Genomic DNA, 26,558 nt, shown 5'->3' with positions numbered 1-26,558 from the left:
GGGCTCCCTCTTAGCAATGCCGGGACTCTTGGTGTCTCAGCGCTGCCGTTTCCCCTGACTCTGCTCCAGGCTGTGGGGAGCTCCAGGGTTTCCCCCTCGCAAGGGTGTTCCCCTCTCCGGGCTGAATCCTGGCGGTCTCCTCTCTCTGGGCTACACACTTCGGTGTCCCAGTGTTCTCCCCTCTCGTGTCCTCACCCGCGAAAAAACAACCTCCCGGGACACCGCCAAAATCTCCCAAATGGGCATTTGCAGCTTAGCTTTGGTGTCCTTTGAGCTCCAAAAATCTCCCCATTCCCAAAAAAATACCCACCTATGGAGCACCCAGGATATTTGGTTGAGCTCCCCCTCTGTGATCACCTGAGATATGGGGGGGAAATGCCCCAGGGACCGGGAGTGCTGCGGAGAAAGCGAGGGCTGGAGCGTTTGTTCCCCCCGCTTCCACTTCCCACTCCTCCTCCTCTCACCCAGCTCTTCCTCCCACCCGTCCTCCTCCTCTTCCTCCTCCACACCTCCTCCTCCTCCTCCTCCTTCTCTTGTTCCCTCCAGCCCTTGTCCTGCTGCTTCTCCCTCCCTGCTCCACCATCCCATTCCTCCTGCCCCGGTCCTGCAGCCCTCGCAGCCCGCGGCAGGAACGGGGATGGAGCCGGGACAGGTCGGGATAGGCAGTGTGGGGCTCTCAGCTGCTCCCACCCACTAGGGCCGGGAGGAGCAGGAGGAGGAGAACCCTGCCTGGGGAGAAGGAGAGGCAAACTGGGAAAACTGGGGGCTGCACATCCACACTGGGGCTTGCTGGGGATGTTGGTTGAGGCCTTCCAGCCCCTGGGGCTCCTATCAGGCAATCTGGGAGGGGGGAATACAGACAGGGCTGGGGAATACCAGGAGTGGCATCGCTGGGAGAGACTGGGCTGTACTGGGATCATCCTGGGATCATTTTGGAAGTGAGTAGGAACCTGCCGGGCCAATTGAGACCATGTTAGGGGCTAATGTGATATACTGGGAATGGCTGGGATCATTCTGAGGGTGAGTGCGAGATGCTGTGAGCAACTGGGAGCACGCTGGTAGCAAATGACATCATACTGGGACTGATTGTGTTGATGTAGCTGGAGGCAGCTTGGACCTTACTGGGATGGATTGGAAGCAGCTAGGATTATACTAGGATCATACTGGGAATGGTGGTACATGACTTGGATCATATTGGAAGTTACTGGGATCATACTGCTGTTAAAAGGGAGCAACTGGGATCACACTTTGGGCTACTGAGAGCAACGGAGAGTGTCTGAGGTTGGAAATGCAAGATGTGAGTGGGGGTATGTATTCTATTGCCATCTCTTAGAGGTGGGGCAGTTATCTTCTGTTAATTGGGCAGTTTTCTTTATCTCTTCCACAAGCCCGACTGATAAAATTACCTCACCCCATTGGTAGATGTTCCACCCATGGGGAGGAGCCAGGCATTCCTACCTGGATATAATCAGAGATTTGGAACACCACAGTCAGGCTTTTCCCACTGGATTCCCAGAGGAGCAGCGTTTCTTCTCCCCTGGATTCGCCGAGGAAGACCAGACCTATCTACACCGCCACTGGACCTTTGGAGGAAAACTACACCCTTCTGCAGGAACCACTGCTTCAACAGAACTACATCTGTCCCTCCAGGAGGACTGCAGCCACCATTTAATTGGAGTGCAACAAACACCCTGACTAACAGGGTGTCAGCTTGGATTCTGACTCTGTCAGTGGTTTTCTTTCTACTATTACATTTTTCATTTTATTTTTCCTAGCAAAGAACTGTTATTCCTATTTCCATATCTTTCCCTGAGAGCCCCTTAATTTCAAAATTACAGTACTTTGGAGGGAGGGGGTTTACATTTTCAATTTTAAGGGAGGCTCTGCCTTCCTTAGCAGACACCAAGACAGGCAGTGGGACCATCAAACCCAACGCGCCCAGCCCTTGTTTTCCCCCAAGCCAGGATTTCCTGTTTCTAAACCTTGGCCCGATGCAAGAGGAGGAGGTAGTGAGGAAGAGGAAGATGGCCCATCAGCCCCAAGCAGGTGAGGAGGAAGTCAGTGCCCCTTTCCCCCTCTCTGCTGCTCCATCTCCCACCTCAGCACGGCCCCCGGCTGCAGGACAACCCTGCTGCCAAAGCCGTCCTGCTGGGGACGCACTGGGGGGATCTCCTTGTCCTTCCCTGTGGCACGGAGGCAAATCCCATCCTCTCCTTGTCCTTCCTCCCCCAGACCAGGAGCTGAGGATGGAGACCAGGGCGGACAAATCCCCACAGCAGAACCTTGTGGAAGAGGCTGTTTTGAGCAGCTCCACAGCACAGGAATCCAATGGGGAGAAAAAACCCCAGAGATCCCGCACGAGGAGGGGCTGCAAACGCAGATCTCAGGCATCTGAGGGGGAAAGGCCCACCCTGGACCGGGGAGGCGCCTGGAGCTCAGAGCTCGTGGTCCATGAGCAGCTTCAGGGTAAGGAGAAGCCCCAGAAGTGCTTGAAATGTGGGAAGAGCTTCAGCCAGAAATCCAACCTGATCTGCCACATGAAAATCCACACAGGGGAGAGGCCCTATATATGTGAGGAGTGTGGGAAAAGCTTCAGCCGGAGATCCAACTTGACTGTCCACTTGAGGAGCCACACCGAGGAGAGGTCTTACAAGTGTGAGGAGTGTGGGAAGAGCTTCAGCCGCATCTCCCACCTGACTGTCCACATGAGGAGGCACACCGGGGAGAAACCCGACAAGTGTGATAAATGCAGAAAGGGGTTTCAGACCAGCTCTGATCTCCTCAGGCACCAGTGCACTCACACAGAGGAGAGGCCCTTCCTCTGCCCCGACTGTGGGAAAGGCTTCAAGTACAACTCCTCCCTTGTCAGCCACCAGCACATGCACACCCGGGAGAGGCCCTATGAGTGTCCCGAGTGTGGGAAGAGATTCACCCACAAGTCGAACCTGATTGTCCACAAGAGGATCCACACTGGCGAGAGGTCTTACGAGTGTGGGGAGTGTGGGAAGAGCTTCTGCCAGCGCTCCCACCTGATCTACTACCTGAGGAGCCACACTGGGGAGAAGTCCTATGAGTGTGATAAATGCAGGAAGAGGTTTCAGACCAGCTCTCATCTTGTCAGGCACCAGAGGATTCACACGGAGGAGCGGCCCTTTTGGTCCTTTTTCACCTATACGAATTGAGAAAGGACAGAGGATAGCTCAATTAGTTCTACTGGAGCAAATGACTAAAACATTACCCCCTCATCAATCACAGTCCCGGGGGAAGAGGGATTTGGCTCCAATGGAGGATTTACTCAGTTAACAATGGACTTAAACGTTCTAAAACGTCCTGTATTGATAGAGTATCAGGGTGACAGGCAAACCTTGGAAGGTTTATTAGATATTGGTGCAGACTCCAGGATTATCAGCCTGGATTGCTGGCCCCACAACTGGCCGTTACAGCCAACCACAGCAGCAGTTACCGGGGTTGGAGGCTTAACACTTGCAAGGAAATCACCCATGTTATCAGTAACTATCTATTGAAAAATTTTACGGAGTGTTTTCTCTGTTGTGCCTTTGCCCCCTACTGTGCAGTGCCTCATTGGTCAGGACATTTTGGCTCAAATGGGGGTAGTGCTGACAAATGAGTACCCTTTGGGCTAATGGCCATTGTGTGGACTTTCCCAATCCCACTCATTTGGAACACAGACACACCAGTGTGGGTTAAGCAATGGCCGATAAAAAGGGAAAGTCTGGAACAAGCACATGTACTAGTACAAGAACAATATGAGCAGGGTCATTTACAGTTGTCAGTAAGCCCATGGAATACCCCTATTTTTGTTATTTAAAAGAAGTCGGGAAAATATCATTTGCTACAGGATTTATGGGCTGTAAATGAACAAATGGAGCCTATGGGAGCCTTACAACCAGGTTTGCCTAACCCAGCCATGTTGCCAAAGGACTGGCCACTGTTAATTGTGGATCTTAAGGACTGCTTTTTTACTATTGCTCTTCACCCTCGAGACACTCGGAGGTTTGCATTTACCTTACTGGCTTTAAATAGGGAAGAACCAGACAAGAGATTTGAATGGCTTACTCTCCCACAGGGAATGCGCAACAGTGACCCTTGTGTCAGCTGTATGTTGACAATGCTTTACAACCTTTGCGACAGGCCTGGGCCAAAACAATGATTTATAATTACATGGATGATATTTTATTTGTGCAGCCACAACCTTTTACAGGTCAACAAATTCAAGAAATACATAAGGCCCTGGAACTACATGGCTTGGTTGCAGCTCCTGAAAAAATTCAATTATCTGCACCCTGGAGATATTTAGAATGCAGATTACTGATCAGGTTGTAACCCCCTAGAAATTGTAATTGAATATTAAAGTACATACATTGCACGATGCTCAAAAGTTACTTGGTGATCTGCAATGGCTGCGCCCTATTGTGGGCATCCCAAATGAGTTGTTAGATGAACTTCAACCTTTACTAAAAGGGACTGACCCAGAATAACCTGTCCATATAACCTCTGAGCAGGTTAAGACACTTCAGCAGATATTGGGCGGTGTGACACAGGGCAGTGTCCGGAGACGAGATCTTAACCTCCCCATACAGCTGACAGTTGGGTGTGGAACTAAATTTTTACTGGGTGCACTTATTCAGCAAGACAGAAAAACGGGGGGAGGCGTGGGCCTTAGAAGGGGAATGTCCTCCACTTCAACATCATAAAACCCTTCTTCAAAAAATCAAAATTTTGGCTGACCTGCTAAAGAAGGATCGTGAATAGGCATTACAGATTACGGGAAAGGAGTCTGATCAGATACGGATACCAATGAAGAAAGATACGTTGACCTGGTACGTGATAAATAGTATGGAATTACAAGAGGCACTGCTGGGAGCTGGAAGTGTGATTGCCACTGATTATATTCCCAATATACCATTGAACTGGGTAGGGCAGTGGGGTTGGATTCAATGCCCATAAAGATCACAGAAAGCCACTGTCGGATGCTATAACAGCCTACATGGACACAGGAAGAAAGTCAAGAACTGCTGCAGTGACCTGGCAGGAAAAGGGATAATGGCACCATCAAATTCTCCAGGCTTCCGAGTTGGATACTTTACAAACAATGGAGCTATTGGCTGTTGTATGGGCCATGATGTCTTTTTTGGGGCCCCTCAACATAGTGACAGATTCTTTGTATGTTGCAGGAGTGTGTGAGTGAATAGAGGATGCATCTATAAAAGAGGTTCAAAACCAGAAGTTACATGAGCTGTTTATTCAGTTACAGAGGGCAATTAAGCTGAGAAAACATCCCTTTTCTGTTATCCATATCAGAAGTCACAAGTGGGATATTGGTCTAGGAGAGGGCAATGTGCAAGCAGATAAACTAGTCTCAATCACACAAATTACTCCAATTCCCAGGCAGACTATGGCCAGAGAGGCACATTCCATGTTTCACCAAAATACAAAGGGCCTCCATAGAGAATTTCAGATATCTATGGAAGAGCCATGGGCAATAATCAAAGCCTGTCCCATATGTAGTCATCATAATGGGGGCTGCGGGTTAGGTCTGGGAGTTAACCCAAGAGAGTTGAGTACAAATGAGACCTGGCAAATGGATGTCATGCATGTTGCTGAGTTTGAAAGGATGAAGTATGTGCATGTTACTATAGACACTTATAGTAATTTTATATGGGCCACAGCACAGACTGGTGAGAAAGCCGGGCAAGTGGAGAGGCGTCTCAGCAGCTGCTTTGCTGTAATGGGAGTGCCATGCTGTATTAAGACAGATAACAGGCCTGCCTACTGCAGCAAAAGAGTAAAGCAGTTCATGCAAATGTGGGGGATAGAACATGGAACAGGCATTCCTAATTCCCCGACAGGGCAAGCAATCACAGAAAGAGCTAATGGTACCTTGAAAAGATATCTAGGTAAATACAAGGATATTAGAGAACCGCAAGAAAGACTGTTAAGGTGTTTATTTGTTTTAAATCACTTGTGTGTTTTTGGGGAAAGCAAGGTCCCTGCTGTAATTCGCCACTATGTACAGGAGAAAGAAAGTGTAAAGCAAGACGTATGGGTAAAATACAGAGATCCTAAAACAGGACAATGGCAAGGTCCTGCTAAGGTGTTATACTGGGGCCGCGGATATCTTTGTGTCTCTACCCCTACAGGATCCTTATGGGTACCTGCTGAATGGACCCGCGCAGCTGTGTTAGATGGAACCACCAGAACTCCATCAACTGAACGCAGAAGACCATCAGTGATTAGAGACGAAGCTGTTGATCATCCTTCGACCAGTACTTCTTAAGCTGAAAGGGCAGTGCAGTTTGGCTATCAACCGAGCAATTGATTGGTGTAAATCCTTAGATTATATACTAAGCCTGCTTCAAGCACTTTCTACATTTGAATTTAGAGGGCTTAGGAACCTAGCTTGTATTGATTGTCGTAATAGACAGTGTGCTGCGTGGGTATTGTTCTTTTGCGGGGGCTGTCAGCAAAGTAAGTGGGTACATCAGACTCAATTACCTGACTTGTGGTGCAGGAACTGTGGATTTTATTGGCAGTTGGGCTCCTGGCAAGCAGAACTTCAGGCCTTTACAGGATTACCTGGTTGCCAAGGGTTACAGTTGTATGAATCACCAGAACAGAAAATTTTTGCATGGTTTAGCTGGGAAACCCAGCATTTAGTTAAACGTGCTTTGGGACAGTCCAAGTCGCATATTTTACAGACTAAAGTTGGCAGGTGTATTCCCCTTTCACAGACTAGTATAATAGGTCCAATTTCTGCAGATCAAGATCCCAACCAAATGTGGGACAATTGTCTGAGAGACCTAAAGAGGTTAAATCTGAGCAGATCAAGGAGAAAGAAGGGGAAAGGAAAGAAGAGACATTCTTAACGACTGGTGGGAAACATGTTTATCTCCCGAATGTTTGGGTTGTTCAAAGCAGTGCCTGGGGAGACCAGGGTGATGTGGCACATTTATGCTGTTACCTTGCTAATCCTCACCCTCTTAGCAGACAGTGCAGATGCTGCCGGAAAAGTGAAAACTCATCATGCATGGGCCCCACCTCAGCCTAAGACTAACATTTGGGTCACCCTTGCAAACTTAACTAACCAGGAGGCCATTTGCCTGTTGTTATCTTCTCCTGGTAACTCATTTACAACTTGCTTGGTTGGGCTGCCAGCAGATCCCTGGCCATGTCCTCAGGTGTACCCACCTGCAAAACTGACAATCCTAAGACAAGTGTAGATAATTGGGACCAATGGGTTTCTCATTTCCCCATAGCACCACAGGAACCCCAAGAATTGGAGCTGTTAGGTTCAGTGATGGCAGATGCATGTATTAATTTTAACCACAGAAGCCAGCTTTCAGCCAAGAACCATTCCACCATTTTAACTTCCAGCATGGCTGTGTATCGTAATGCAACAGTTTGGTGCAATTATACCACTATTGAAGTGAAGGGAGACGACCATCCAATTGATGAGCATCGAACTCCGATTTATTGATCAAATCAGCCACTTTATATAACAGTGTTAATTAACTTCATGCATATTGCAAAATTTGAGCTCACGATAGGTTACAGAGAAAACTCTAACCCCTCCTTTTTTTTATAATACCTGTGGTTTGTCTATTGAAAACAGGATCAGTGTTCTCAGAGAGCCCAAGGACAGAATGTTTGCCTGTCATGGGAAAACTGTCTGAGAATCTTATTGTTTATAAAGTGGTGCTTGAGAGAGCCTAATTATTTATAGAATCAAGCCTGGGAAATGCTTTACAACTACCTTTTACTTTTCCCTCAACTGTATGCCTTCATGGCCTCTTTCTTTCAGCCATGCATGAACCAGACTCTCCACATACCACAAGAAAAGTGTCGATCTCATCAAATGACCGTATTCAATTGCCAGCAGGTTACTTCTTAATCTGTGGGGACCGTGCTTGGCCTGGTGTCCCATCGATGCTGCACGGGGGGGCCATGTACAATTGGCCCTGTAAGCTGTCTCTGCTTACACCCAATACATCCATGATATTAAACATGAGCTGCCACCATCGTCAACATAAGAGAATGTTTCATGCATTTACTGCTGACTGTAGGGACGATGTAAAATTTTGGTCCCCAGGGGCAATAATTGCAGCATCCTTTCTGACTCCAGGGGTGGCAGCTGCAGGTGCCCATGGTGCCCTAAATAAGTTGGGATGCTGGCTTGCAAAGCAAACCAATGCCACCTCTTTGACACTTTCTAGCCTTTTGCTTGATGTTGATTTTATTTGTCATGCAACACTTCAAAATAGAGCTGCGATTGACTTTCTTTTACTTGCACAAGGCCATGGCTGTGAAGAATTTGAGGGCATGTGTTGCATGAATCTTTCTGACCATTCGCAGTCTCCATCCATGCCCCCCTCGCAGAATTGCAAAGGTTAACTGGAAAGTTACAGGTAGAATCAGGTTTCCGTATTGATGGATGGCTCTCATCGCTAGGCCTGGGATCATGGTTACGTTTTGTTGCTAAAGTTAGCATTATAGTGGGCATTATAGTTCTGTAAGTAGTGTTAATTTTGCCATGTTTTTGCATGTGCTTACAGAACATGGTGCAAAGGATGATATCTGCTGCATTTAATCAGACTATGCTTGTGCAACAGGAAAACAGGGGAAGTGTGGAGAGCTTTGTGGACAGTTGTCTAGCTGAGAAAGGTCACATCAACATAATGCAGCTGGTTAAGCTTGAAGGGGACAATATAGGAGTCAGTAGTCAGTGTCCAATGACAGGCAAGGACATGTGCCCTTGGTGCAACAGCAGGATAGGGGAGAACATCTTTGGCAGAAATACAAAGAAAAGTTTCAATAAAATATCCACAAGAATGCAGAAGTAGGCGTAGTTGGCTGATAAGTTACTAGGCAATAGTGAGCTCGCCTTTGCGATATGTATGAGCCTAATTAACACTGACATAAAGATGTGTGCCTATCAATAAAGATTTGAGATTTGCTGATCACTCATATTGCATGCCGCATTTCTCCAGCCGATCCCAACATTCTTATTACTCTTTCTTTTAGTTGCTATTAATAAACTTTTCTTTATACCCTTTTAAAGTTTTGAGCCTGTTTTGCCTTTCTCCTAATCCTATCTCACACCAGGAAATGAGTAAGTATATTCTAGTGAGTGCACTGGTAATCAGCCAAAACTGAACACACCACAATAATTGATGCATTCACCAAGAAATCTCAAATTGGAGAACCAAAACATAAAAGGAAACCTTCCTGATGAACTGCAATAGAGCAGAGGAAAATCAAGGCAGAGCCATGGTTTGTCAGGAATTGCTTGATCCTAATGAGCCCCGTGGTGCATTTTGACCTGAGCACTGGAACCTCATGGCCTGAGAGGAGATGGCACAAACCTTTCCAGGAGGAAAAGTCAGAGGAAACACCCAAAGTCTCAAAGCATGAATGGGTCCTACTGAGGTCCATCCTCAACATAGGCTCCTCATGGACTCTTTGGAGGAGAGATTTGGTGGCCAGCATGGCACAAAAACCTCTCAGATACTCAGTGTGGAATGGAAAATCCTTAAAAGTACCTAAAGGTATCCTTAAAAGTACCTAAAGGTATCCTTAAATCCTTAAAATACCTTTAAAAACCTTGAGTACCTCAAAGTATTAATGAGCACCACTATGTTTCAGTACAAAGCTCTCAAGGGACTCGTTAAAGCAGATAACTGGGGCCATGATTGCACAAACCTCTCACAGAGTCTGTATCAAAAGGAAAACACCAAGTACCTTAAAATAACTAAAGTACCCTGAAGTATTAATGAGCCCTACTGAGTGTTGTTACTGACAAAGCCCCTCCAGGGACTAATTACAACAGATAATTGGAGGCCATGATTCAACAAACCATTCAGACTCCAAGGCAAAAGCCAAACCCAAAGTCCTTTGAAAAACCTGCAGAGAGGCTCCTGGCCCAGAGGCAGCTCCTGGCAAGGGCAGCGCTGCAGAGAGACAGCTCTGCCCAGGAACAGCTCCTGTGCACAGCCCAGCAGGGCTGGGGCACTGCCTGCAGCCACCCCGGGCACAGCACAATGGCACACAGGGGTTAAACTCAGCCTGGGCTGGGAGAACAAAGCAGAGCTCACTCAGGGCTCACCAGAACAGAAATCAGCCCAGGTTTGAAACAGTCATTCCCTGGCTGTGGGAGAGAAGCTGCAGTTACTGCAGGGATCTCCTGGAGCTGGCACATCCCACAGCTTTTAGGACTTTTCAGGAGGACTCTCAGAGCTGCTCCAGGGCAGGGCTGTGGCCCTAGGGCAGGGCTGGCTTTCCCTGCTGCCCCAGCCCAGGCACAGCCCAAGGCAGCTCCTGTTGCCAGGCTCTGCTGCAGGGCTGAGCAGCCGGGGCTGCAGCCAGGGGTGCCCAGGGCTGTCCTGCAGAGCAGGGTCCTGCAGCCCAGGGCGCTGTGCTGGGGCAGGGACTCTGCTGCTTGCCAGGGACAGCTCTCAGCCGGCCCGGGGAGCTGCTCCCAGCACTGGGGAGAAGCTGTGGGGGGAAGGAGCCACCTTGAGCAGGGCAGGGGCTGCTGCTGAGAGGGGCTGGGTGGGGCAGGGCTGCTCCCAGCTCCAGACCAGCCTGGGCACAGCTCCAGAGGACACTTCTTAAAAGAAGGTAAGCCTGGGATTGCTGGAAAAATCAGGAGCTTTTCTGAGAGTTTTCAATTTCCTACTTGGAGAAGAATGGGAAGGTTGGGGTGATGACAAAAAGATTTTTGTATTTTTTACATTTTATATATTCATAGCTCTCTAAATTACTATCATATAGTTACAATACTATAATCCTTACTTAACTCTAATAAACTCTTAACTGTATTAAACCACTATTATATTCTTATATAGCTTTAATCCTGAATTAAATCTAGTATGTTTCCTTACCTTTCTCTTAATAACCTGAGTGTCTAAATATATTCCTAAAATGCTGTATAGTCCTATTCTTTTATATAGTCCTGAAATACTATATAGTCTTCTAGGAACTGGACATATAGGAGCATTTTGGGTTTTGAGAATGAGCAGAATATGAGCAGTCATTATAAAAAGTGAAGGCAAAGAAGCCTTTGGACCTACTCCAATGGGTTGACCCAGGGGTGTGTAACTAGGGAAACTGAATCTCCTTTTGGATGCTCCTGTTAAATATCCTAATTATCAACACTAATAAATTGTTGAAATCAGGAGGTGGGTGTGCCCTTTCCCACAGGGACACATGGAAGTTTCCAATAAGTGTCTGGCTTTTAGTTTACTTTACTGTTCTAACACTGCTGCAAGGGTTTTTTTTTTCTCTTTGGATTATAGACAACAGGGGGATGAGAGAAGCAGAACAGGAATTGTAATCCCAGAATCCCAGGGCATTCTGAGTTGAAAGGGACACACAGGATCATCAAAGGAATGTTTGAACATTTACACAGACTCCAGAACTGTGACTTAAGCTGGTCAGTATCTCTGCTGGGAGCCTCCCAAAGGCCCTCAGCCACTCCTCAGCCCTGGACAGCAGCAGCATCACCTCTGCAGGGCCCAGCAGGGCTCTCCTGAGCTGTCCTTGCCCAGCTGCACACAGAGCCTGCCCCAGCCAGGGCCTGCACACAGGCAGGTTTCTGTAGGGCCCCGGCCAGGGCACACCTGCTGGGATGGGCTCTGTGAGCGCTGGCAGGGACAAGGCTTCTCTCAGGAGGGAATGCCCAGGCCCAGGGAGATGCTCAGGGAAGGAGAGGGGGCTGAAGAGAGCAGAGCTGGGGGCAGGATGAGGGCATGGTTGGTGTGTGGGAGGTGCCAGGCACAGCTGGGTACAGGAACACTGTCCTGAGTGCTCGGCTGTCTCTGCCCTGCCCTCTCAGGCACAGCACCACAACATCTTCTCTTGGTTCTGCCCTGCCCTGATATTGTCACTGTTACCTGCTGCTCTGAGGGAGGCTCTGGCATTTGCAGCAGCTGAGTCAGGCACTGCCCTTGGCATTCCTGCCAGGCAGGGCTGTCCATGGGAATGGTGTGTCCAAGCTTCCCTGGCACCTGTGGGGCTGTGGGCAAAGCAGTCCATGGGAAAGGGGAATGAGCTGAGCCCCCTCCCTGAGATCCCATCATGGGCACAGCCGGGGATCTCCTTGCTGTGCCCTTCCAAGCTCTGAGCTGCCCTCCTGGGTGCAAATCTGTGCCAGAGCCTCTGGGAGTTCCCTGAATGTCCCACGGGGAAGGGCAGAGCTGCCAGAGCTGAGGAAATGCTGTTGGGTTTGCCAAGGGAGCCGTGAGTGTCCTTGGCACAAGGGGGGCTGAGAACTTGCCCAGAGACCTTGAGAGAGAGTGAGAAATTCAGGGATCCCTCTGCTCTGGGCAGGGTCTGGTTTATCCCAGGCTGACCCAGGAGTGTGATTGTGCTCTGATTGCAGCCAAAGGTGCAAAGCCAGGGCAGCTGGGAACAAGCCCATCCAGCCCCTCACCTTCCGTCAGCCACAGGGAATACTTTGCCTCTGTCATCTCGCAGTGGCAAACTCTGAGTGCAGCAGAAATGCTGGGGATTTCTGACCCCAGAAAGCCAGAAATGATGTGTGGGTAGGAATATAATTCCTAAAACAAACTCCTGCCATTTGTGTCTTATAGGACTGTGAATGCAGATGCTATAAAGCCTTTCTGCATTAGGAGTGATTCCCCTGACAAATCCTGAATATCCAGCCTTGTCCCTCTGCCACATGGCCACAAACCCAGAGCAGCAGGGCAGGGATGGCTCCAAGACAGTCCCCACACACAGGCCTGGCTGCTCCTGGCACACTCAGCCTGCACAACTGGATCTCAGGCAGGGACCCAGGTGAAGGTTTTCCCAGAGCAGGAACAAGGGTGGGTGAGTCACAGCACGACAGTCTGCAGTGAGTGGCCCAGGTTTGCTTCAAAGCACCCTCTCGTGACTTATCCCTGTCCTTTCTCCATGAACAGGTCCCCAAGTGCAGCCCCAGCAAATGTCCAACAGCAGCTCCATCAGGCACTTCCTCCTGCTGGCATTGGCAGACACGCGGCAGCTGCAGCTCCTGCACTTCTGCCTCTTGCTGGGCATCTCCCTGGCTGCCCTCCTGAGCAACGGCCTCATCATCAGCGCCGTAGCCTGCGGCCACCACCTGCACATGCCCATGTTCTTCTTCCTGCTCAACCTCGCCCTCAGTGACCTGGGCTCCATCTGCACCACTGTCCCCAAAGCCATGCACAATTCCCTCTGGGACACCAGGAACATCTCCTACACTGGATGTGCTGCTCAGGTCTTTTTCTTTCTCTTCTTCATTTCAGCAGAGTTTTTCCTCCTGACCATCATGTGCTATGACCGCTACGTGTCCATCTGCAAACCCCTGCACTACGGGACCCTCCTGGGCAGCAGAGCTTGTGCCCACATGGCAGCAGCTGCCTGGGCCAGTGCCTTTCTCAATGCTCTCATGCACACGGCCAATACATTTTCCCTGCCCCTGTGTCTTGGCAATGCCCTGGGCCAGTTCTTCTGTGATGTACCCCCGATCCTCAAACTCTCCTGCTCAAACACCAACGCCCCCAGAAAGCTGGGACTCATTGCTGTTAGTGCCTCTTTAGCATTTGGCTGTTTTGTGTTCATTATTTTCTCCTATGTGCAGATCTTCAGGGCTGTGCTAAGGATCCCCTCTGAGCAGGGATGGCACAAAGCCTTTTCCACCTGCCTCCCTCACCTGGCTGTGGTCTCTCTGTTTGTCAGCACTGGCATTTTTGCTTACCTGAAGCCCCTCGCAATCTCCTCCCCATCCCTGGATCTGGCCCTGTCATTTCTGTACTCGGTGGTGCCTCCAGCCCTGAACCCCCTCATCTACAGCCTGAGGAACCAGGAGCTCAAGGCTGCAGTGTGGACACTGATGACTGGATGCTTTCAAAAACATTTAAATGCTGGCCACTTTCTGCAAATCATTTGTAATAAAAGTCATCCTTGATACTTTTTGTTGCTTTGGTTGTGGTGTTTTTTCCTTTGTTTTACTTTCATCATATTGTCCACAGATAAATATCATTGCTTGTGCCATTTCTCATTTTGTTTCTTTCTGCCTTCTCTGTGGCCACATACTGTGTCAATGAGGGCCTGCATCCCTGGTGCCTCTAAAGGATCTCCCAGCAGAGTTTTCTGCAGAGATGCCCTTTTGTTGCCTTCTCTGGAGCTGCAGCAGCAATGTCTGTGTGCAGAGCTGGGGGCAGATCAGTGCTGTCCCAGCAGCTGTGCCCAGCAGCAGCAGCAGCACTTGGTGTTGCCAGTGCTGCTGCCAGTGGCCCTGCCCCGCTGCCCTGGTGGCCCTGGTGTTGCTGCAGGGCCTGAGTGCTCTCGGGGCTGGGCACAGCCCTGGGGGTGGCAGTGCTGTGGCTGCAGCAGGGACAGGCCATGGGCACTGCTGGGGCAGCGCTGACGCCTCAGGCCAGGGCCTGGGGGCTCCAGGCTCCTTGCCCAGGCTCTCTCAAGAACACACCCAGGCCAATGCTCAGCACAGAAAAGCCCCGTGAGCAGCCCCAGGCTGGCCGTGAGCAGGCTGGGGGCAAACAGCATGGCTGGGGCTCTGCAAGGGCCCTGGGGCAGAAGGAAACGAGCAGCAGAGCAGGGGCTGATCCATCCCCAGTGCGCTGCACAGCCCAGGGCAGTGGCCCAGAGCGTCCTCATGGAGCTGCCAACAACATCCCCCCTCTGCAGCCCTGGTCTCTCCCCCAGCTCACGCAGGTGCCCCATCCTTGCAGGCACAGACACAGCAGCACTGGCTCAGCAGCCCCTGTTTGCATTGCACAGATCAGGGGGAGCACCCCCATGCTGTTGGTGTGGGGACATGAACCTGAGGGAGCACAAATGCCATCAGCCCCCTGGGCCAGCAAGGGCTGGGGAACACCAGGGAAACCACTCAGGTTTGTCGTGGCCTCTGCAGTCAGCCAGAAAGTTTCTTCCCATGAGCTAGGAGTTTCCTGTCCCACTGCAGACACTGTTGCTCAGAGCCAGGGCTGCCTGGCAGCTGCCCCCAAACTGCCCTGAGCATTTCCTCTGCTTCACATTTGCTTGCTTTATACCCCCTGCTTCACATTTCTTCTAATTGCCCACGCCAGGGGGCCCACAACTGGACACAGCACTCGAGGTGCTGCCCAACCAGTGCCCAGCACAGGGAAAGAATCACTGCCCTGCTCCTGCTGGCCACACCATTCCTGATCCAGGCCAGGGGCCATTGGCCTGCTTGCCCACCTGGGCACACTGCTGGCTCATGCCCAGCCTGCTGTCCATCAGTCCCTGCAGGTCCCTTTCTGCCTGGCTGCTCTCCAGCCACTCTGTCCCCAGCCTGTAGCACTGCAGGGGTTGTTGTGGCCAAAGTGCAGAACCCACCACTTGGTCTTCCTAAACCTCACCTTTTTGGATTTGGGCCCTGGATCCAGCCTGTCCCAGGCACTGTGCAGAGCCCTCCTACCCTCCAGCAGATCAACACTCACACCCAGTTTGGTGACATCTGCAAAGATGGCCTTGGTTCCATGGGGCCGCTCAGTGTCACAAAGGCCTCTTGGTCACACCAGGCCATGCACTGTCACACTGGTCTCCTTGGATCCATGTGACCATGCAGAGCAAATGGTGTCCTTGTTTCCATTGGGCCCCAAATATGACAATGGTCTCCTTGGTTCCATGGGGCTACACAATGTGACAATGTTCTCGTTGGTGCTGCAGTTTCACAGGAGCCCCTTGGTTCCATGGGCCCCCGCAGTGTCAGAAAGGCCCCTTGGTTCCACTGGGCCGTGGAGTGTCCCAATGGTCTCCTTAATTTTGCAGTGTCAAAATGGTGAAACCCCTTGGTTACACAAGGCCCTGCAGTGTCACAATGGCCTCTGTGGTTCCACGAGGATCCAGTGTCACGGTGCACTCCCTGGTTTCATTTGGCCCCAGAGCACCACAGTGGACCCCTGGTTCTGTGGGCCTGCACGGTGTCACCATGGTCCTCTTAGTTCCATGAGGCCCTGCAGTGTCACAATGGCCCCAGCGGGTCCCAATTATCACAGAATGACAGAATCAAATAGGCTGGAAAAGACCTTTGGGATCATCAAGCCCAATCAATACCCTAATACTCCCTTGTCACCCAGATCATGGCACTAAGCGCCACTGGAGAGGGACAGTGACTCTGCCACCTCTCCCCTGGCCAGCCCATTCCAATGCCCACTCACCCTTTCTGTGAAGAACTTCTACCTATTGTCCAGCCTGAACCTCCCCTCGTGCAGCTTAAGGCTGTGTCTTCTTTAGCTGCCCTCCAGCATATCCACACTCACACCCAGCTTGGTGCCATCTGCAATTTGTGAATGGTGGACTCAATCCCCTCACCCAGACCATCAGTGAAGATATTAAACAGCACTGGGCCCAGCACAGATCCCTGGGGGACACCACCAGTGCCTGGACACCAGCTGGGTGCAGCACCATCCCCACCACCCTCTGGGCCCAGCCTAGATCCCTGGGGGACACCACCAGTGCCTGGACACCAGCTGGGTGCAGCACCATCCCCACCACTCTCTGGGCCCAGCCTCCAGCCAGCTCTTTACCCTGGGAGGGGTGAACATGTCCAAGCCATGGGTTGCAGTTTTTCCAGGGAATTCTGTGGCTCATGGTTTTAAAGGCTTTGAAGTCCAGGCACACAACATCCACAGCATTTCCTGCATCCATAGGTGGGTCACCTGATCATAAAAGCAGACCAGGTTGGTCAGGCAGGACCTGCCACCCCTAAATCCACGCTGGCTGGCTCTGATCCCTCGGCCATCACATGGGTGCCCTGTGATGGCACTCAGGGAGATCTGTTCCATAACCTTGCTGGGCACCCAGGTCAGGCTGACAGGCCTGGAGTTCCCCAGATCCTTCTTCCAGCCCCTCTTGGGGATGGGCTCACACTGGCACCTCCAGTGCTCTGGAACCTCCCCACTAAGCCAGGACTGATGGTAAATGTTGGAGAGCAGCCTGGGGAGCTCACCCACCAGCTCGTTCACCCCCCTAGGATGGATCCCATCCGATCCCATACACCTGGGAGCATCTGATTGGCTCAGCAGGTCAGCAACTACTTCCTCCTGGATTCCAGGGGGCTGTTCTGCTCCCTGTGCCCACCTACCAGCTCAGGAGAGCACTTGTCCTGAGGACAGCCTGTCCTAATATTGAACATTAAGACATACAAGGTATTAAGCAGCTCAGCCTTTCGTTATCTTTAGTTACTATATTCTACACTGTGTCAAGAAAAAGAGTAGAGGTTCTCTTTATCCCATATTTTGCTAAAAATTTATTTCTAGAAACATATTCTACTATTTTTCACGGAAGTGGCCAGGTTAAGCTCTAATTGATCTTTCACCTCTCAGCTTTTCTTTCTGCATGACCTAGCAAGATCCTTAAACATTTCCTAAGTTGCCTGACCTTTCATCCAAAGTTGATGCTCTCTCTTTTTTCCCCTGAGTTCCCACAAAATCTCCATGGCCAGCCAGGCCAGTCATTTTCCTCACTAGCTCATCTTTTGCCACACTAGGACAGGCTGCTCTTTCCCCCTTAAGATTACTTTCTTGAAATGTGTCCATCCTTCCTGGACCCCTTTGTTTTTATGGGCTGTTTCCCCTTCAAAAAAATCAGTACCTGATTTGGTACTCCCCAAATCAGCATCCTAAATAGGCCGAAGTCTGCCCTTCCTAATTCCAGTGTAGAAGTTTTGTTGCTGCCCCTCCTTCTTTCCCAGAACATTGAAAACTTGATTATTTCATGGTCACTGTGCCCCAGGCAGCCTCTGACCCCCACATTTGCCACCAGCCCTTCTCTGTTTGTGATTAGCAGCAGACAGAGCTTTCCTTGGCAGTGGGAGTGTTACCAAAAATTTAGTAAAACAGAAAACTCCTTAACATCAGTGTAGCATTAAGAATCAGCATTCATAATTCAGCTGGATGCACGGGGGAGAGCTCCTCCCAAAGCCATGCAGGCTGAGTGCAGGAAAGTTTCTCTTTATTTTCTCTATTTTGCACACATATTCATTGATTTTCCTGGACTAAACTTACATATGATAATAATTTCCCCAAAATCAATAACATATTTCCCCTCCCCTTTATCCATGTGTTCTTCCAGACCCTGGGGATCTCTCTGGTGGTCCCTGGTGGTCATGGACCCCAGTGTTCCTGTGGGCCTGGCTGAGCTGGGAGGACACTGAGGCTGCTGAACTTCCAGTTCCCCTTCTCACACAATGGGCATTGTGAAGTTTCCAGAGGCCTGGGGTTGTGGAGAACAAGCTCCAGGTGTCAGCTCACCTGGTGGAGACAATTGATCATCTGGTATCATGAGGTGACAGAGTGGGCTATGATATCACAGAGTGGAGAATGGGAGGTCATGGAGAAGCTACAGCATCATAGATTGCATTTATGACATCACAGAGCAAGCTGTGACAGCACAGGGCAGCAGTCTGACATCACAGAGCAAGTAGGACATCACAGAGTTGGCTGTAACATCAGAGACCAGTTGTGTGACATTAGAGAATGGGCTGTGCCATCACAGAGAAGGCTGTGACATCCCAGAGGGGCTGTGTGACATCCCAGCAGGGCTGTGTCAGGTCGCTGGGTTGGTCACTCCGCCCCAGCTCCCCCTCACAGTTTCTCCCAACAAGTCGAATGCTGTTCATGCCCAGCAGGGTCACTGTTCCCCGGGATCCCCCCAGCCCACCTGGAGCCACAGCTTCCACCAAAGGATGTTCCACAGGATCCACCCCAAAGCCCGACAGGGGACAAGGGGCCAGGGCTGTATGACCAGGACATCAAGGATGTTTTTATCTTCTTGTATTCCATATTTCTAGAGTCCCATACTGTTGCAATCTTATCTAAAGTCCATACCTTCTTGCTGGTTTTCTACCATGCAGTTCTTCTCTGTAGCACAGTTCCTCATGGTTTCACAGGGGCTCCTCCTGGGCTCTTGACCGACCCCTTGTATCCCAGCTATCTTTATGAACCACAGCTGCTGCCCAACTAAGGACTTCACAGCAGTGACTCATTTAGAATAGCTGGGACCCACTTATCTAATACATAGGACTCTCACTACATTTCAGTTGTTGTATTCTTATTGCTGTTATAACAATACATATATTCAGGCCCCCACACAAGGACGTGGATTATCCAGGTCACTGTGACCTGGTTTGGGTTGCCCAGGGCAGGAAAGATGTCTGGCAGCTGGAGCAGGGTCTGGGAAGGGCCTCCAAGGTGGGGCTGGAGCCCTTGGGCTGTGAGCAGAGGCTGAGGGAGCTGGGCTTGTCCAGCCCATAGCAGGGAAGGCTGACGGGCTCCTCATCCCAACCTGGCAGTGCCAGCGAGGAGGGGATGGAGAACACAGAGCCAGGCTCTTCACCAGGGGGCCTGGGGGGAGACAAAAGCCAATGGGTGTAAGGGGAAGGAGGGGAGATCAGCCAGGGCATGAGGAGATGAAATGAGTCAGGCTGGTTTCAGCATTTCCTCAACACCAAACACAGCCTTACCTCCCATCTCCATCCACCACTGACAGCTTGGCAAATCAGGAATTGTTTGAGCTGTTTTGCTCCCACACCAGGATGAGCATCCTGATACAAGAACTCAATTGTGTGTATATCTATCACAGAACCACGTTTGTCTAAAATTACTTTTAATATGGAAATCACTTGTGTTTGGAGGACTCATCAGTCACTGCTGGGACATTGCACATTGCTCAGGGAAGAGCAAGATTGTTATTAAATTATGTCTTCTTCAAGTGTGGTCTGTTGGTCATGAAGAGAAACTTTCTGTGCCTCTGAGTCTCACCAGTTCCTAGTCCTCAAAGGACCCAAACATGATGAGTTGTGGTTCCCACGCTAGTGGTGGCACTTCTTCATCCCTCCATGCACAGAGCAGAGCTCCCTGGTCCCAAAAAGTCCCTGGCAATGCAGGGATGAAGGAAACGGGACAGGCTGTGGGCATCAGGGGCAGGGCAGGGGCAGGGATTTGGGCCCTTGAGATCTCAGCACGCAGGCAGAGGGGAGCAGGGCAGCCAGGGAGCCTCCTTTGGCCTTGGCCAGGCACGTTCCCCCATGGCTGGGGCTGAGTCCTGTGGCAGCTGCAGCTGCTGCTTCACCCTTGCCAGGGGCTGAGGCCATGGGGCCAGTGCCCAGAGCAGCCTGGCCTGAGCAGAGCTGTGGGGCCAGAGCCAGCTGGGCTGGGCTGGGGAGAGGCCCTTGGTGCTGCCCAGAGCTCAGGGCAGCTGGCAGAGCTTGCAGGGAGCTGGGCTGGGCTCAGAGAGCCTGGCCCAGAAACCATCAGTGTCCATCTCAGCCTGGCTGAGCGTGCAGGGGCAAGACTCAGGCCAGGCCTTATGGGGCAGGGCCAGCGCCTGTGCAAGGCATTGAAAACAGGCAAGTGGTCCAGAGAGGAGGCTGCTCTGTGCCCTCGGTGGCATGGACAGAGCAGGGAGGGGCCCCAGGACATTTGTCAGTGCCAGCCTCTGTGCCCATGCATTGGCAGCCCTGGTTGCTGAGCCCAGCTTTGGTCTGGGCTGAGTTTGGCTGTGGCCCAGCTGCATCCTCCTGAGGGACTCAGGGCCTGTTCCTGGCCATGGCCAGCCCTGGCTGCCTCTCTGCTGGCCCAGAGACTGGCAGAGCCTGGGGCAGGGCTGTCTTGGCAGGCTGACAGGTGCCACAGGCTCTGCAGGAGCTGGCAGAGGCTGCCCAGCAGGGAGGCCATGGGGCACAGAGCCCCAAGGCTGCTGTGGGCACCACGGCACAGGGGCCGTTCCCAGCCACAGTGCTCCTGGCTTGGGCTGGGCCTGCACAGGGACTGGGCTGCCATGGCTGGGCCAGCACAGGGCCACAAAGGGGCCACGCAGCCGCTGCCAGGGATGACAGCAAGGCCAGGCACACAGAAGCAATTGCTGAGCATGGCCTGTGCTGGCCAGGCCTGACTGTGCCAAAGGCAGAGCTCAGCTGCCATGGGGGCTGCAGGAACAGTCCAGAGCCCAAAGAGCCTCTGTGGCTGTGCTGGAGACCAAGGCTGCAGGAGGGAAATGCAGGGCTGCTGCGCGATGGGGAGGGCATTGAATTCCAGCACACACCTCAGCTCTCTGATGATCCCGGCACCATGCTGGGCCCTGTTTCAGACTGGAGCAGAGCAGATGTTGATGGGACAGGAGCCCTGCGGGGCTGTCAGGGCCCTGCAGCTTGCAAGGTGCTCTGCTCTCCCTCAGGTGCTCTCACAGAGATCCAATCCCAGCTGGGCACCTCAGGGCACAAGTGGCACTGCCTGTTCATGGGCACACAGCTGATGTCTGGAAAGGGGCACAGGTTTTAATACCTGTTAGTTTCATAATATACAAGCAAATCTTTATTTTCTGGGTCTTTTGAGAACTTTTGAGAAATGTAGACATTTTCTCTCCTGGAACAGGAATTTCCTGGATGTGCTGGATTCTTCATCTGATGGCAGGAGAAGAAATACTCATCTTCCCCTCTGCCTTTGCCACACCATTCACTCTAATATTTAATCACCCCTTCCCTTCAGGTATTTCCAGTTGTCCTGTTGAAATGGCCCTGTCTAAGAACACCTCTTCATTTAGAGCAGCTGCATCTATGTCCTTTCCATCGCTCCCAGATTTTCTCATCCAGATGCTCTCTGGTCATTCAAGTACCTCTCAACTAACTCGTTTCATGCATTGAACATCAGGGAGTTGTCAAATCTTTCTGAAGTTTAAATAAATATCACATTAGACAGCATCCTAATTGTGTTTATATCTATCATAGAATTACCATTTCTTATGTCTTTGTCCAAAACTCTTGCTATACGACAATCCATGGGGAATGGTGGACATGTCAGATGGTGCTGGGACATCCCAGAGATCCAAGGGAAAAGCTGTGATGGTTATTAAACTGTTCAAATGTTCAACTTGTGTTTTTTGGCAAGAAACCTTTCTGTGTCTCTGAGTATCACCAGTCCCTGAGCCCAAAGGACACAAACCTGATGACTTGTGGCTCCCAGTGCAGGGGCACTTGGACCTTGGCTCTGTGCAGGAGAGCTCTTCATCCCCTTTCTCTCTTTTCCTCCCTCTGGGTATGGAGGGAGCTCCTCACTTCAGTGTGTGACTTGTGTGCAAAGAGCAAATCTGGGCAGAATTGGGGCAGGAAGGGTTTTCATGGGAGGATCTGTTGGGATCTGTGCTGGGCACAGAAGGTGTTTTCCATTGCTCTGAGATGTCTGCTGTGCAAAGTGGATTTAATACCTTGCAGAGGAATGATTTTGGCATATGATGGAGCTGTGCCTTCCCTTGGCTTTGTTGGCTGACAAGAAATGAACATCCCTCTGTGTCTCGGGCAGCTCCTTCTCCAAGGAAAGCAGGTGGGAGTTGGAGCCAAGGAGCTGAAAGCTGCAGGTGCAGCCTGGGCTGGAGGGAGCTCAGATTTGCACAAGGCTGCCCTGAGTGCCAGGGCTTGGATGGGGGAAATGGTGGGGTGGGTGTAGGGACAGAGTCTGATTGATTGTCAGCCATGAAGGGTCTTATGTCGCAGAGAACTTTTATGAAAAATCCTTTCTTTAGGATTTTTCCACCTGAGAAGCTGAGAGACCTCAGGAACCAAATGTAAACAATGATTATCTGCTGCTGTGGAAGGCGACATATAGATCTGTGATTAGTCTCATGTAGTTGTGTGTAATTAATGGCCAATCACAGCTCTGCTGGCTTGGACACGGAGCTCGAGCCACAAACCTTTGTTATAATTTCTTTCTTTTCTCTTCTTACCTAAGCCTTCTGATGAAACATTTTCTGCTATTATTTTATATAGTTTTAATGAATTATATATCATAATATAATAAATCAAGCCTTCAGAAACATGGAGTCAGATCCTCATCTCTTCCCTCATCCAAGAACCCCTGTGAAAAACGTCACAGTCTTGATTTTCATATCCATTCCAACTACATGAGGAGGTACTTGGATTCAAAGTCAATTGGAGATTGCTACTAACAGGGGAAAAAAAACCAACTAAATAGGATCTAAAAAATGTTTTCTCACTGTCTTTTTAAATAGAATATATTCAGTTGAATGCACTTATGAAATCTCTCTTTGTTAACCACACAAGATTTGGAAACTGAAATAAAATTGTCCCCAGAGGCTTGGCTTGTTAAGGTGTTCTGAATGTTACTGAGCCCTGGGACATTAAATTCCTGCACTGAAGAGCTGAAGGCTGAACAAGCCTCTGGAGCAGTACTTGGAGTCAGTGTCAATTGGAGATTGCACATTTTAATGAATGAACAGGAAAAAAAATTACAAGACCATAAAATATGTTTTGTCACTCCTTTTGAAATATATTGCATTCAGTTTGGATATACTACTGAGATCTGTTGAATTAACCACAAATGATTTGAAAACTGAGATCACATTATTCCCAGAGGCTTGGCTTGTTCAGGTGTTCTGAATGTCAATGAGCCCTGGGACACTGAATTCCTGCACTGAAGATCTGCAGGCTGAACAAGCCTCTGGAGCAGGAAAATTCAGCAGCAGCCTCCAAGTTGCTGAGGATGTCAGCAGCCCCCACTGAGGCCATCCCTGCCCAGAGACCGTGGGGGAATGGGCAGACAAGGAGAGCGTCCCTGGGGCTTGGGCAGCACAACTCAGAGGCACCAGCGGCTCCAGCTGGGAAATGGAGTGTGGAATGGGGCTGGGAAAGCCCTGCCTGGGCTGGGCCAAGCAGGACAGACAAGCCCTGACTCCCATTCCCCAAAAAAACTCTTTTAAGGAGACATTCTAAAGGAATTACAGTTATGTGCTCTGAGTTGAACTCACTGGAGAAGTACCATCAAGAGATTCTTAGGAGCTCAAAACTATAAAACAGCCTTTACTGGGAACTTGACAAAATCAGAGAAACTTTGGCAAAACGTTTATTATGACATTGTTGTTGGTTTGTTTATTCAAGATTTTTCTAATCTTGAGATTTCTTAATTAGCGTATTGATGAGTGTGTTGGGTTTTATTGTCAATTAATTATTTATGTATTATTTTTTGTTGTGAGATAGGATTGCGAGAAAAGTAAAGTAGGCTTATGATTTTTAAATGGAAGAAAGAAAATGTTATTAAAAGTAACTAAAAGAAAAAAATGTAGTAATAATTAAAATAAGCTCTTTAGAACACTTTTTTTACAACTTTATTTTTACTGGCAATGTAAAGAAACTAAACTTAAAATTTCTAGTTATTTACTATTTCTAGAATAGTCTTTTTTTAGTTTACTTTGGGAGAGAAGTTTTTCCTGTTAAGGTTATGGAGATTCTTTTACAAGAGGAAAAAATAGCTTTTTTTCTGGTTCTTAATTTTGTCATGGATAACAGTGGTCTGGGGGACTTTGTTATTGTGAAGTTATTTTTATTGCCAGAAGGTTTTTTACAGCTTGTTGATGGGCCATGTTGACTTATGGGGTATTGTTTTAAAAATCGTTCTTTAAAGGTAAAAGTGTTCATAATTTACTTTTAAAATTATTTTTATCTCTTGGAATACAGATCTTCTCTTGGGAATACTGGATTACTTTTTTTTCCCCTGTTTAAACTTTTTATGTTATTACAGTTATTTTAACAATTCTTTTCTTTTAGCATGGAGGTTTTTCTTTGATATTAATTTGAAATTTTTTTATTAGTTTTATGTATTTTAATGAAAAATAGGTTTTTTGGGATTTAATTTCTTCTTTACTGACTTTGATGGTTTTATGTTTGTTTTTTATATGATTGTATTTTGTTTTTCTTTTACTCGAGGGAGGACTGAAGTATTGAAAGGATTAACACCTGACCTGCCAGTAGCTTGTGGTTGAAGTTGTGGTTGGGTTAGGATTGGTTTTCTGGTTCATTTTTGTGGGGTTTTTTGTTTAACTTTAGATCTAGGGATGAATTTGTGTGCGTTGTAGGTTGTAGGTGTTTTTTGTTTTAATTGTCTTGGGGGGAGGGGACTTGATGGTAAGATTTTAATAGCTGTGGCTGGCTTTGTTCTGGTTAAGGGTTTGTAGCCTCTCTTGTTTTCCTGTTTGGTAGTTGTTGGGGTTTGGTTTAGTTAGAACAGGGCCGATTGGGAGGGGCAGGGGGCAGCCTTGGGAGGTGGGAAGGGGCTCAGCCCGTGGCAGAGTTACTTGGTTTGGTTTGGTTTGGTTTGGTTTGGTTTGGTTTGGTTGGGTTGGGTTGGGTTGGGTTGGGTTGGGTTGGGTTGGGTTGGGTTGGGTTGGGTTGGGTTGGGTTGGGTTGGTTTGGGTTGGTTTGGATTGGTTTGGTTTGGGTTGGTTTGGGTTGGTTTGGTTAAGATGGGGGCTGAGGCCAGGGCCTGCTGCTTCTTTGTTGACTGGGAACAAAAGAGGAGGTTCCTGGGTTTTTTAGTCTTTAACATTTGTGTTTCACAGAGGCGTGTTCAGTATCTTAGTGGTTTAACAGATTTTCAGTTACACAAAAATTTTGTATTACTTTTTAAAATTCTTCTCATGTCAAACTACAACAGACATTCAACCAAGAAAAAACTCTTCTCAAATCATTGACTTGGCCCATTCAACTTCACAAACTCTATGCCTGTTCAATTTAATGTTAATCAAAATTTGCAAGAGAAACAGAAGAAGACACAGAAAGAGAGAAAGACAAAAAAGATACAGAGAGGCACACACAGAGCTACCAACTCCTGGATTCCAGTGGTGTTCAGATGGAAATTCCAAGAAGAGGTAGGGTCAAGATGGGTGCTTGCCTTGTGGTCAGCCACCAATACCCCTTGATCTTCCTGGGCCCTTCCCCCAGGTGGGACTTGGGCTCATTTGGTCCCTCAGGAGCTGGGCTGGGGGCTGCAGAGGTGGCTGTGGAGCATTGCCTGTGCTGTGCCAGGCACTGGCAGCCACTGCTGGGCTGGGACAGAGGTGCAGTTTTGCTCAGCACCAGAGACACCTTTTCTTTGCTTGTCCCCATCTGTCATCCCTGCCACCAGTGTTCTCTGTGATGTCAGACCTCTGCCCTGTGATGTCACAGCCCATTTTATAATGTCACACATCTGGTCTCTTATGTCAGGGCCAAATCTGTGATGTCATATTCTGCTCTGTGATGTCAGATCTCTGCCCTGTGATGTCACAGTTGGCTCTGTGATGTCACAGAGGCAGTCTATGATGCCATAGCTTTTCCATGACCAAACATAACCCGCTCTGTGATGTCATAGCCCAGTCTGTGACCTCATGTTACCAGATGATAAATTGTCTACACCAGGTGAGCTGACACCTGGAGCTTGTTCTCCAAAACCCCAGGCCTATGGAAACCACACAATGCCCATTGTGTGAGAAGGGGAACAGCAAGTTCACCAGCCTCAGTGTCCTGCCAGCTCAGCCAGGCCCACTGGAACATTGGCGTCCACGACCACCAGGGACCACCAGAGAGACCCCCAGGACAGAAGAACACATGGGTAATGGGGAGATGAAATGTGTTAATGATTTTGGGGAAATCATTATCATATTTATGTTTAGTCCAGAACAATCAATGAATATGTGTGCAATATACAGAATATAAACAGAAACTTTCCTGCACTCAGACTGCAGGGCTTTGGGAGGAGCTGTCCCCC

This window comes from Melospiza melodia, unplaced genomic scaffold (assembly GCF_035770615.1).
Source record: "Melospiza melodia melodia isolate bMelMel2 unplaced genomic scaffold, bMelMel2.pri scaffold_32, whole genome shotgun sequence".
Taxonomy (NCBI): Eukaryota; Metazoa; Chordata; class Aves; order Passeriformes; family Passerellidae; genus Melospiza; species Melospiza melodia.
Note: the sequence above shows the minus strand (reverse complement) of the source record.